This window comes from Crotalus tigris, unplaced genomic scaffold, assembly GCF_016545835.1.
Source record: "Crotalus tigris isolate CLP2741 ecotype Arizona unplaced genomic scaffold, ASM1654583v1 scf7180000024375.2447938, whole genome shotgun sequence".
In the NCBI taxonomy this organism is placed as follows: domain Eukaryota; kingdom Metazoa; phylum Chordata; class Lepidosauria; order Squamata; family Viperidae; genus Crotalus; species Crotalus tigris.
The window spans coordinates 1,482,514-1,495,948 of NW_024100545.1; the positions used below are offsets into that span (position 1 = coordinate 1,482,514).

The 13,435-nt window shown below is 40.9% G+C and overlaps 1 protein-coding gene and 1 long non-coding RNA gene across 3 annotated transcripts in view; one reads left to right on the forward strand and one right to left on the reverse strand.

Moving 5' to 3' along the window:
- Nucleotides 1–3,372: 3,372 nt before the first annotated feature.
- Nucleotides 3,373–12,427, reverse strand: LOC120301303. Its single transcript, XR_005554857.1, has 4 exons — nucleotides 12,294–12,427; nucleotides 10,007–10,116; nucleotides 5,786–5,893; nucleotides 3,373–3,931 (listed from the first exon to the last, which is right to left on the reverse strand). It is a non-coding gene; the product is annotated as an uncharacterized LOC120301303 (long non-coding RNA).
- A 267-nt stretch (nucleotides 12,428–12,694) lies between these two features.
- Nucleotides 12,695–13,435, forward strand: part of TYK2 (tyrosine kinase 2) — a 52,088-nt gene continuing 51,347 nt past the window's right edge. The window contains exon 1 of one of the 2 annotated variants that reach the window (XM_039328351.1): nucleotides 12,695–12,829. The gene's annotated coding sequence lies outside the window, so the exon portion shown is untranslated. The other variant, XM_039328350.1, reaches the window with a different exon arrangement.

The following is a 13,435-nucleotide window of genomic DNA, read 5'->3' on the forward strand; positions in this document are numbered from 1 at the left end:
GCTTACTGCACTAGAACCTTGAAGTAAAAAGCTGAGCCTGCTTGCATTTCCCCAAAATCCAACTATTCCTTGAGTTGTAGTTTCATATGATTGTGATCTATTTCCATATTCCCAATTTTGTATGACTATTGATACTAAATAGTCATACATATTGATATTGATAGCTAAACCTCGGTCATTGAAATAAATTCCAAATTTGCCTAAAGATAAAAATATTTGGTTAACATTCTACAAATGGAATGGAATAACTCAGCGCAATCAGCTCACCATCACCAACTCAACACTACCATGTCGCCTCTGCCAACTCACTGCCACCAAGTCACCACAGGACAACTCTACACAGCCAACTTGGTCTGGGGACGGCTCACTGCAGGTGACCAGAAAGAGACCTGGGCAGGTGGGTGACAGCTCCGGGAGCTTGATGTGGCGGAGGGTGTGAAAATGGGATGCCCCTGGCTGTCACCTCCCCCCATCCATCGCCAAACAGGCTGAATTCTGAATAGCCCGGAGCTTGGCGCAGTAGCAGTTAAATTAGGAAGCCGCTGCCATTCACACTTTGCCCACTTGCTCACCTACCCAGCTCTCCTCTGGCAGCCCAAAGTGAGTTGCCATGTAGAGTTGTCCTGTGGCAATTTGGTGGTGAGTTGGCAGAGGCAACTTGGCAGTAGTGAGCTAATGGCAGTAAGCTGGCGATGCCAAGCTGGCCACATTGAGTTGTCCTAGACCCTTTACGAAAACTTTTGTAAACATAAATTCCTACTGTCTTCACCTGCAAGGAACTGACTTTCATTCATTATGTACTTTAGACCAGGGGTCCCCAACCCCTGGTCCGTGAACCAACACAGGGCCACGGCATACCAGAAACTGGGCCGCACAAACAAGTGAAGCCCCATCCGTAGGATGTAGGCAACATGTGAAACCACGCTTCCTCTGGTACGTGGAAAAACTTGGGGGCTGTTGCTTTACACCATTGAACAGCATGAAGTTTTATCAATGAAGAATTTGTAACTTTTATTCCCTTTTTGTTATTTTATTTATTTGTAACTCTCAGAAAGACCTCAGTCAACACACTTCATACAGGAAATTTTAAGGCAGGTCTGAGAGGTTGTGAGGTGTGGGTTTGAACTTAATGCCTAGAGACTGCTAGTATATCTTGTTCACAGAGGGAAGAACAGACAAACCATCAACAGGCAGAAAGTGAAACAAAGTCTTACGGGAGAACTGCCTCCAAGGGGGCGGGTTACAGCAGGGGTCCCCAACCTGTGGGCCCCTGCTTGTGCTAGCACTGGCTGTGGGGCACAAAAACAGGACACTATACCACAGGGCATAAAAACAGGACATCACACCACGGGGCGCAAAAACGGGCTGAGCCTTGGCATGCAAAAATGGGATGCCATGGCGGCTTGGAGCATGAAAATGGCGCCACTGCACCGCAGGGCGCAAAAACAAGCTGCCACCGCACTGCAAGGCGCAAAAATGGTTGCTGCCATGCTTTGGGGCGCAGAAATGGGCCACCGCTTCACCGCAGGGCACAAAAACGGGCTGCTTCCACGCTGCAAGGTGCAAAAACGGCCGCCACCGAGCACAGAAACAAGGCACTGCGTCATGCAAGAATGGGGCAGGGCTAGTGAGTATCACCCATTTGCGGCACGCATGTGCTCACTGCCCCATCCGTATGTAAAATGCTTCCCCCTCCCTCTTCCTCTGGTCCGCCACCCGACAAAGATTGGTGACCTCTGGGTTATAGGATCTTTTACCAAACCCTTTCCTTTCTGTATTTGCTTGGAGAGGAAATGCTGAGCCTGCACAGACAGTAATTTCCTCTCCTAATTTGATTCTATCAGGGAATTAGACAAGGACAGGTTAAAAAAAAACAAAAAACCTTTTTTCCCTAATCTCAAGTTCTGCTAATAAGTCTGCCTATCTTATTTGCCTCTTATATTTTCTTTTTTAAATTGAGCAAACCTCTTAAGTAGTTAAAATGTAGCAAAGAAAAAGCCTTTTAATAAGACTGCTGTGCAAGGTAGATAAAATAGCTTTATTCCTCAGTGTGCTTTGACTGAAAGAGTGACTGTCAACCAGTCAGACGATCAATGTCAACCAGTCAGTTCTTTGATTGCTGAAGACTTGAAACTGGATCTTCCTTGATTAAATATGTTAACCAGTAAACTATTGTCATTCTAACTAGATATATGTATAATTTATTTCTCTATAAGTCATAGCTTTGAAAGTTACAGTTAACAGATTTGCATGTTACTCAAACTTAGTCTATGATATGACATGCTAACTCACAATTTTCTTATACGTAATTTTTTAATCAATTGCAATTGGTTGGCTCTACTACAGGCTAAGCCACATTTTGAAGAAACACATTATATGAACCTAGTCTGCTGCAGTACTTTCTGTTAACAAAATTTGACAATTCGCCTTTGGTATATAGCCTCTACGTGATTTATGATGGAAAAAACTTGATTTATCTGTCTGCAACACCGAACACTTTTATATTGCTATAAATATGGTGGAGAATGGATGTAATCAGTGTTATTTTACTATATCCTAAATTTAAAAAAATATAATCCACTGATTTCTGTACCTCATGTTATAGCAGCGGTTCTCAACCTGTGGGTCGGGACCCCATTTGGGGTCGAACAACCATTTCACGGGGGTGGCCAAACAATGCAGTCAGCCATTTTTTTCCCCTTTTCCTTAGCTGTGCTACTCCCTTTTATTCTATTGGCTTTTGAAAGCCAATAGAATAGACTCTCTTGAATAGAGTTTAATTCTATTGGCTTTCAAAAGCCAATAGGAATTGTCCAGGCTGTGTCTGCCCTGCTGAGCCCGCCAAAAGTCCCATTCTGCAAACGGTGCTGCAAGTTGTCTGCGGCGAAGGCAAGCTGTCTGGAAGTTTCCACCCCTCCCTGCTGAGCAACTACTAAAAAGGTAAGTAAAAGAGGGCCAGGGGTGGGAGATGAGAGGCTGGCGGGCGCAGGGAGGGTTGCTGGCGCGCATGGGGCCCGGCGGGTGCCTTACCTCCCTTGGGCTGGGCCAGCTGGTGGCCCAGCCAGTGGTAGGCCTGCGCCATCTCTGCCACTTGCCAGCTACACCTCGGCTGGCGCAGGGGGCAGCACCATGCATGCACGGCGCTCCCAGGCAGGGAAAGTCCTCGACTTACGACCGGTTGGGGTCGCAGCATTAAAAAGGTTGAGAACCACTGTGTTATAGGAACCTGAGGGATCAAATAGTCTACATTTTGGTTTTTCATGGGATATTGGTGTAGCATTTTAAGCTAGCTCTTTAAAAAAAAATCCAAGTGCAGGTAGCCCTTGACTTATGACCACAATTGAGCCCCAAATTTCTGTTGCTAAATGAAACAATTGTTAAGTGAATTTTGTTCCATTTTACGACATTTCTTGCCACAGTTGTCAAGTGAATCACTGCAGTATAACCAAGTCTCAATTTAATCAGGTTTTCTAGTGATTTTATTTTCTGTTTTTCCCAACAAAATGCTTAGTATAGGAATACCAGAGATAATTTATTTCTTTTTCAATCCCCCACTTTCTAGTTAGTATATCAACAAAATGTTGAAAATAAAAGTAACACAGGACAGCAAACAAAAATTACACAGCAACCAATATGGAGAAAGATACACATTTTAAATAGCAATTTTAATATTTTTGTCCCAAAAGATCTTTTTTGGGGGTGATATCTTAAGAATTTGTTTATTCAGTTTAAAAATGGAAACCAAAGTGAGGAAAACAACCTTAAATAAAATATTCTTCAAGATTCTTTGGTGTTATGTAAATGTGCCAGCCAATCGCCTTTCCCATACTTTTAAAGTGTGAGAGCCAAAGGAAATCTAATCTTCCATTATTTAGTTATATGGGAGCAATCAGGAAAAACTGAATTCTTATGTTCAAACGTTGTATAAGTCCTGGAAAAAAATGAAGAGTCCCACTAGAATCAATTTTGAAAGATTTATTTATTTATAGATTTACAATCTCCCCAAGTCAGACAGTGTGACTCTGGGCAGTGCACAATAAATCAAAAAGAAGAAAAAACAAGCCATCTATAACAAAAAGACAGTATATAAATATAAATATACCATGTAAAATGGTGCCCCAGTACACAGTAAAACAATGACAGAGTGACTATCCCACTCAACCATCCCCTAATGCCACAGGGAAGAACCCAGTCTTTATGGCTTTCCCAACAGAGTTAGGACCTGTTGTATATTGGCATAGTGGTGGTGGGTGGTGATGGTGGAATAGATCATTCCAGACAACCACAGAAAAGGCACACTTCCTAGCTCCCATAAGATGATAAAATTTAAAAGGACATCAGAGCATGCCCTTCCTGTGGGAATGTGTGGTGCAGGCAGATGTTCTTGTGAGATGGTTCTGTTCAGAATAACAGTTGGAAAGGACCGTGGAGGTCTTCTAGTCCAACCTCCTGCTCAAACAGCTTTAAAGGCAATCACCAGCACCTTGAATCAGGAGCCGGTGCAGCTAATGGAACAGCAGTGGTATATGGGTATATGATCTGGAACCCACATAATTGGGTTCCAGATCAATTGAAGCTTCACAGGACATGTAGAATACATTGCAATAGAACAATTAGGAGGATAACGTCATGTAAAATGTGTTACAATGGTCCAATTAGGAGCTGACTAAAGTGTGAGTGACCATGAGCAGGGCCCTCTGATCTAAAAATGGGAGCAACTATCAACAACACACAGTTGTACAAAGGCTCCTCTAGCCACAGTTACTACCTGCTCTTTGAACAGTAGCTATGAGTCCAAGAAAACCCCCAGATTGGGTATCAAGTATGAATGGGGTAGTGCCACCCCATCCAAAACCATAGATGGAAATTCTGCAACTCCTGGATCTGGGGATCCCCAAAAGCAACAACTACTCAATTTTGGCAAGTTTCAGCCACAACCTGTTCTTCCTTATCCAGATCCTCACAGCCTTCAGACATTCAGAAAGAATTTTGGCAGCCCAGGGCCAGACATGTATAGCTGGGTATCATCTGGCATATTAATAATACCTGATCCCAAACTGACAGATGAGCTCCCCCAATGGCTTCATGTAAATACTAAAAGGGGGAGGAGAAAATGGGCAGAGTACTGAAGCACCCCACAGAGTGGGGCTTATGGCCTGACTGCTCTCCTCCCACCAACCCCAACTGGGACTGGCCTTGGAGGAAGGAAAAAAAACCCCTACTGTAGAACTATTTTATGGCTGAAATGAAAAGATAATGTGTTTTTAGGACATCACTCGTGAAAGTGACAAAGACGGGTCCAGTTCCCTGTTCCAATAATCCCTCCCCAGATCTAAACTACTTCCTTCCCAGGATAAAGCCTCTTAATTTTTTCCTTATCAAGACAGAAATAAATACTCCATATCTTAACAAAGGCAGAATTAACTGATTCAACACAGCGAGATCCAACTCCATGTAACTTTATGAGGCAAACCCATTAAGGGAAAAGACAACTATATAACTTGAAAAACCAACAGTGTAACTTGGAAAACCCATAAATGTTCTCTGTGAGTTGGAGATACTTGTCAAATCCCATCATGTTCTAATACGCATTAACAAGGATAAAATAGATATTTCCAATGCTACTGCCATTTCTAAAAAGTGCTTCTTCTTAATAACAAAGGAGTTCTCCTTACATTGACAAAACCTAATCCAGTTTTCCTTCTAGGTTCTCAAAATCCTGAGAGGAAATAAGAGCCTTAGAAATGTTCACTCCATAGCTCAAAATTACTACAAAACATTTTACCTTTCCATTGTGTTTCATTTCCCTTCTTTTGTAGTTGCTTCAGTATTGTAAGAGTGATCCTCCTGAGAGTTTTTTGCCATCTATGGAAGATGTGCAATTTATAAGTTTCTGGAGAAAAAAACCAACCAAACAAATAACGGTGACTAAATGGGCCGGGTCACAAAAGAAAGTAATATATATAAATTGGATTAAATTATAATCTATAATTCAGTTAATATAATTGAATAACAAAATATTATTTAACAACAGAAGAAGGTTAAGGAAGCCTCACATTCTATTGGCTTCTAAACCTGTGGGAGAAGTAAGACTTATAAAGTTTTTGGAGCAACCCTCAAGGGTAAAATTGCTGTGTGAAGAAATGGAAAATGGGAAATCTCAGTCTGAGGGGCTTCAACAAGCTGAGAGGAAGGGGCGAGGACAACTTGTGCAACATATAACTGTAAAGAAAAAGACCAACAGAAGAAGGAGTTTAAGGAATCTTCACATGTATTGGCTTCTGAGCCGGCGGGAGAGTCAGGATTTATAATTTCGGAGCAACCTTTAAGGGCAGATCTCAAAGCATTTCTTTCCAGCCTTATGGATAAGAGAGACTGATAAGGATGGAGATCGAATGAAAATTCTATATGGACAATTGAGACTGATAAGGACTGTGTTTTTTGTGGATGGAACTTGTTATTGGTAAAGATTTAAATGTTTAATGTGTTTATTGTGGGTGGAATTTATTATTGGTAAAGATTTAAATGCGTATAAGGGAATTTTAATGTTTTAAGTTTTAAGTAATGTTTAAATTTGTGTTTTGGAGGGAGTTTATAAAGAATGATGGATAATAATATAAGTATGATATGAAAAGGTTCGGAGTATATTATAATGTGTTCAATGTTTGGTTTTTTTTAATTATTATTATTATTATTTTTAAGATGGAATTTGTTATTGGTAAAGATTTTAATGCGTATAAGGGGATTCTAATGTTTTAAGTTTTAAGTAATGTTTAAATTTGTGCTTTGGAGGGAGTATAATTTGTTTAATTAAATGTATTCAGATTTGTTTATGATTTATATTAGATTTTATATTGTAGGTATAGATGTTTAAAGAAAGTAATGTTTAAATTTGTCTTTTGGAGGGAGTTTATATAGAATGATGGATAACATTATAAGTATATTAGAAAATGTTTAGAGTATATTATAATGCATTTAATGATTGTAATTATTATTTTTTAGAGAAGATAATCTATTTAATTTAAGGTATTTAGATTTGTTTAGGATTTATATGTGTTTCAAGTTTTTCTTTTCTTTTTTTGGAAAATTTTAATTAAGCCTGTACTCAACTCTGGGAAGGTTGGGGGAGGGTTTGGGAGGCTTGGGGAGGTGGGGGAGGGTAATGGAGGGTGGGGGGGTCTGGGGAGGGGATTTGTTTTGTAAAATTTAAAAAAATTTCAATAAAAAAAAATATTATTTAACATGGTGGAATAAATCAATTTTCATAATTCTTGATGCCTTGCTGAGATTTTAATTGAATTTCATAAACCCCAAAATTCTTCCTATCTTTTAAATTAGGGTTATTACCACAGTGGGAATGGATGCTATTAAGGCTGTTAGTGCTATAGTATTCCACCTTACACTATTGTATAGTTATGCATATGAAAACATAGGAAATCTCTTTGTATTTTCATATACTCTCACTTATTTACTTCTAATAGCCTTGCCACTTAATAACTGTGGCAAGAAAGATTGTAAAATATGTGAGAAATAACAGTAGTAGTAGTAGTAGTAATAAAGTTGGAAGAGACCTTGGAGGTCATCTAGTCCAATCCCCTGCCCAGGCAAGGAACAGTGCAGTGATGGCAAACCTTTTAGACACTGAGTGCCCAAAAACTGCCCCACCCCCTTGCCCCCGCCCCGCCCCCAGGGCCACCTACCATCTCCACGGCCTGACGCAGATTGCCCAGGTGGCCCTACAGTGGCCACACACTCCACCTGCACCCCACAGCATCATCTGCGCACGACGAGGCACGATGGCAGTCTTGTCCCTGCCACCCGGCTGCCATGTCCTTGGCTGTGCTGCTCCAAGCAGGCCGCACCTGGGGGCAACTCTCCTCTGGGGGGCCTGCTGGTGAGGAGGGGGCCACGGGGGAGGCAAGGCTGGGGCGATGGTGCACGTGCCCATAGAAAGAGCTCTGTGTGCTGCCTCTGGGTCACCGCTGCTGTATACTATTTCAGACAGTCTCTTCTTAAAAATTTCCAGTGTTGGAGCATTCACAGCTTCTGGAGGCAGGTTGTTCCACTGGTTAATTGTTCTAACAGTCAGGAAATTTTTCCTTAGTTCTAGGTTGCTTCTCTCCTTGATTAGTTTCCATCTGTTGCTTCTTGTCCTGCCTTTAGGGGCCTTGGAAAATAGCTTGACTCCCTCTTCTTTGTGGCAGCCCCTGAGATATTGGAACACTGCTATCATGTCCCCCCTCGTCCTTCTCTTCATTAAACTAGACATACTCAATTCCAGCTGCCTTTCCTTATATGCTTTAGCCTCCAGTCCCCTAATCATCTTTGTTGCTCTTCTCTGTACTCTTTCTAGAGTCTCAACATCTTTTTTACATCGTGATGACAAAAACTGGAAGCAGTATTCCAAGTGTGGCCTTACCAAAGCATTGTAAAATGGTATTAACACTTCACGTGATCTTGATTCTATCACTCTGTTAATGCAGCCTAGCACTGTGTTGGCTTTTTTGGCAGCTGCAGCACACTGCTGGCTCATATGTAAGTGATTGTCAACTAAGACTCCGAAATCCCTCTCACAGTTACTATTGAGCAAGGTAACACCTATATTATACCTGTGCATTTGGTTTTTCTTGCCTAAACGTAGAACTTTACTTTTGTCACCATTGATTTTCATTTTGTTAGATAGCGCCCAATGTTCAAGTCTGTCAAGTACCTTCTGTATCTTAAGTCTATCTTCTGGAGTGTTGGCTATTCCTGCCAGCTTGGTGTCATCTGCAAATATGATGAGTTCCCCATCTATCCCCTCATCCAAATCATTGATGAAGATGTTGAAGAGCACTGGGCCCAGAACAGAGCACTGGGGCACCCCACTAGACACTTCCCTCCATTGAGAACTACACGCTGAGTACGACCGGTCAGCCAGCTACGAATCCATCTGGTGGTGATGTTTTCTAACCCACATTTTTCTATCTTACCAAGTAGTAGGTTGTAGTCTACTTTATCAAATGCCTCACTGAAGTCCAACTAAATTATATCCACAGCATTCCTCTGATCCACTAATTTTGTCACCTGGTCAAAGAATGCAATAAGATCTGTTTTTGACAAATCCATGTTGGCTTTTGGTAATGACTTTGCTTGCCTCTAGGTCAGTGTTTCCCAAATTTGACAATTTTAAGGCATGTGGACTTCAACTCCCAGAATTCCACAGCCGGCGTTGCTGGCTGTGGAATTCTGGGAGTTGAAGTCCTCATGCCTTAAAATTGTCAAGTTTGGGAAACTCTGCTCTAGGTAGTTTGCTGATTCATTGCTTGATTCACCTTCAGATTCACCTTCCTAATTCACTATATCATAAGAGAAAGGGGAAAATGTAGTCAGGCGGTAAAGATTTTGCTACTATTGCTTATACCAATAAGTCAGATTGTCTTCTGACCTGCCCTGCTTCAGTGGTCTGATAGTGAACAGAAAAGTGTACAATTCCAGAAATAATTGAAGCAAATGAACTTTTATATATATAAGAACAGGAAGTAAACTTTTAGAATGTAGTTATTTAATTTAGGCACTGCCCATCTCTGGAATGATTCTAAGCAGCTATCTATATAATAAAAGAATGGAGAAAAAGGATAATGAAGAAAAATTAAAAGAAAAATGGTAAATCCAACCAACAACATAAAACATAGGCAAACATATCCCACAAAGGCTGCAATTCAAGGTCTGGGAGAACAACCATGTCTTTAAGTCTTCCAGAATGCAATCAGAGGGGATTTCAGGGAGAACCTTATTCCACAGGGCAGGTGTTACAACTGAAAAGGCACATTTCATCAATTCCAAAAGATCATAATATTTAACGGAAGGAATCCAGAGCATACCAATCCTATGGGCTTATGTTAGCTAAGCAGACACCCAAGGAGATAACTGATCACTCAGACAGCTAGACCCTATGCCATGTAGGGCTTTGTAGGTTATAACCAGCACTCTGAATCACACCTACAAGCAAACTGGTGCAACTTACCGAGCAGGGGTGTTAGTTGAGCATAGCAAGTCATGTCCGCTGCTGCCCATCCCACTGTTTTCTGAATCAGTTGAAGCTTCTGAGTGGCACATAGCAAGAGCCAAGTTATTCTGTTTAAAGGAGAGAACATTTGGTATACTACAAAGACTATTAAGCAGACTGAGAAACAGGTGCTAAATATTTGAATTTAATTCAGTGATTTTTAAAACATAAAATTATTTAAATGATAGCTCAAGACATAAATTATGAAAAAGAATGGTACTGGGAATAGATGAGGGGAAATTACAATTACAAAACAAACATGAAGAAAGAGTGATACTAAAACTGGGAAAGTTGTGATTGGATGCTACTGTATTGTGAAACAATTTAAACAATTTAAAAGGCAACATATGAAAGATTGTATGAGTAAGGATAGTTTGCAGATACAATGGGTAGTGTTAGTGTAAATTTAGCTTTGTTTTCTTTCTCCTTTTTCATGCCTTTAATTTCTTCAGCCTATTTCATTCTATTTTTCTGTGGTCTGCGTTATGTTGCTTATGGAATGGAACAGTTTGAGGCTATGTATGTATGTTAAAACCAGTGCCTCCTCTTTGAAATGTTTATAATTTATATATAGGATTAATGGTTGCCTTTGAAATAATAAGTTTCTCACTGTCTAAATTTGTGACACAATCTCTCTGAGTGCCTAAGATTATTTAGCTATGTGGGGCCATAATCCTTTTCCAAGTTTGTGTTTGCTTTGTTTTCAGGCATTTTTGGCTTGGAGTCATCTCAACTAAGATCTTTTTCTCTTGAATATGTTCCCAGTGTTTTTATAAAGTTTCCCACACAAATGCCCTCTACTGACTGTTCTGTGTTCCCTTTCCACCCACATGCATTGTATCATGTCACAATCACAAAAGCTCTTTGTAATAATCTAATTTTATTCCAACAGACAGAATAACAGAGAAGGCAGAAATAAGAATGTACATCACTAAACTAGATCTAATCTAGAAACTTTAGGAAAGAAGTAGCACTTGGTAACTAAATAAATATGATTTCTAGAACTCCTGACATCATCCAAAAGCTAATTTGGTCTACTGGTAGTAGTTAAGGCACCAGGCTAGAAATTAGGAGACTGTGAATTCTAGTCCCACCTTAGGTATGAAAGCTGGTTGGATAGATTTGGGCCAGTCATTCTCTTCCAATTCACCTCAGAGTTGTTGTTGTGTGGAAAATAGGAGAAGAAAAGAGTATTGTATATATTCACCATGTTGAATTACTTATAAAAATAATAAAGGGGGTTATAAATAAATCTGAGCTCAGATAGCAAATAACTACATGAGCTATAAATAAAAATTTATCAAGTTTCTTCTTGCCCTTGCTTTTATTTTCAGGAGTGGTTTTAAACCAACTGTTAAATATTAGCCCAGATCTCTTCATCTCAATATTTCTTTTCTGTGGAGGATTGTTTGTAAGGATTATTAAACAAATGCATAGGAAATGTTAGGAATACTAAATTGCTGCATAATCAGTTATTAATTGTTGGCAAGATTTTCAATTTGACCTAATCTGAAAGCAGTTTTATTTAATGGGCTGTGTGGGGCAATGTTTGTTTAAGGTTGCCCACCTCATAACAATGTTCATAGTCTTGTGTTTCAATCTTAACGCCTGCCAAAGTATAAATAGAACGAAATTCTGCTTATCTTTATGTTGGTGTTTCTTACTGGATCTGTGCTCCTATTCAAGCATCTATATTGTTCAGATAAGCAACACTGAAACCTATAATTGCACAGGTAAAATTTCTATTATTAACTCCATGGACAAGTTTCTTTTCTCGAGGATCAAGGTTATGGTCACACTTTCTTCAGGTTGTTAAGATTTCTATGGCCCGCACGTCTCCTTTGATATTATTTTGAGATATGGGTTACCTTAAACCTAAATACTGTGCTGTTTAGGATTGGGTACATCAGATTTCATTTGATGAACAGATTCCAGTTTATCCTAAAAAATCTGATTACTTGGGCGTCATCCTCCTAACTAACTATATATTGATTTCGCTGTTGGGTCCTCTGACCTGACCATTCAAACAATTTGACAACCAACGCTGGAATGAAAAGTGGAGGGTTCAACTCCATTCCTGAACTATTTTCGGAAAGGGTAGCATATTCTAAGCATCACCTAGTGCTCTCTGACTGCTATTTACGTGGCGAATGTATTCTAAAAGTTGCTAATTTAGATTTTAGGTAACGTATTAAATCGCAACCATTAACAGTGATAATTATAGAGGGTATACGTTGAAACTAACGTGAGGCTTCTTTCGGATCGCCACGTGATTCTCGGATGCAGTCCGGCTGGGCCTTCAGACTGCAGCGTCTGGAGACGTGCTCTTCCTTTAGTTTGACCCAGGGGTAGGCAACCTTGGCTCTTTTATGACTCGTGGACTTCAACTCCCAGAATTCCTAAGCCAGCATGGCTCAGCTTGGAAACCTCTCTATTTCTCCTCAGCATGGCTGGCTCAGGAATTCTGGGATTTGAAGTCCACGAGTCATAAAAGAGCCAAGGTTGCCTATCCCTGGTTTAACCGACGCCGTAACCCAGCGGCGGACGGACGCCAACTCAGGCGTTGTAAACCATCTAGCAAGACTGGGTATACAGTAGCACGCGGGGCTAAATCCAGACTCGTTCGCGCATTCGGGAAGCCTATCATCTTTAAACCTTCCAACCACGAGCCTTCAAAGTGGGCCGAGTTTTACTTTACGGCGTAGCCTGATTAGGGGGAAGGAGGGAGTGGAGCAGAATACGAACCAATGAGAGAAGTTGTCTCATGAAGCCAATAATAAGGTTTGTCTTGGTTTCACAAGCCAGACATTGAGGGAGGGAGGAAGGCGACTGGAGCTGTTTCTCTTTGATTGATTGTTTTGGCCACCGCGGTGGCGTGAGAGTAGCGGTGGGTTCCTCCTCCTCCTTCTCCTCCTGCCGCCTCTGAGGTAGGTAGCGGTTGGGTCGGGGGACTTGGCACGTGGAGACTCCACGGATCTAAATGGTGGGGGCCGGGAGAATAGAGGAGCTGACTGATAACTCTGGAGGAAATGGCGCATCGAGGGTGCGAGAAGTCCGAAGTGACAGGGGCGCCGAGAGAAGCTAAGACTGAAATAACTTTAGAAAATGGGGGTTTGAACCAAATGCATGGGGAAACCGACCGACGATGGGAGAAGGTCTGTCAAGTTTCTGTCAGCTGTCATTTTCTGATACAGAGCCTCAGTGTATGGTATGGAGGAGGGCATGGTCCTTCGATAACACGGTGTGTTATCTGTAATGAAAATATTACAGTAGAAAGAAGCATGGGATGGCGAAGAAACCAACCGTTCTTTAAATGTGTAAAAGCCTCCAAAATCCCAACATCTATCCAAACTGTGGCTACATAACTCCCTTTCCACCAGACTAAAA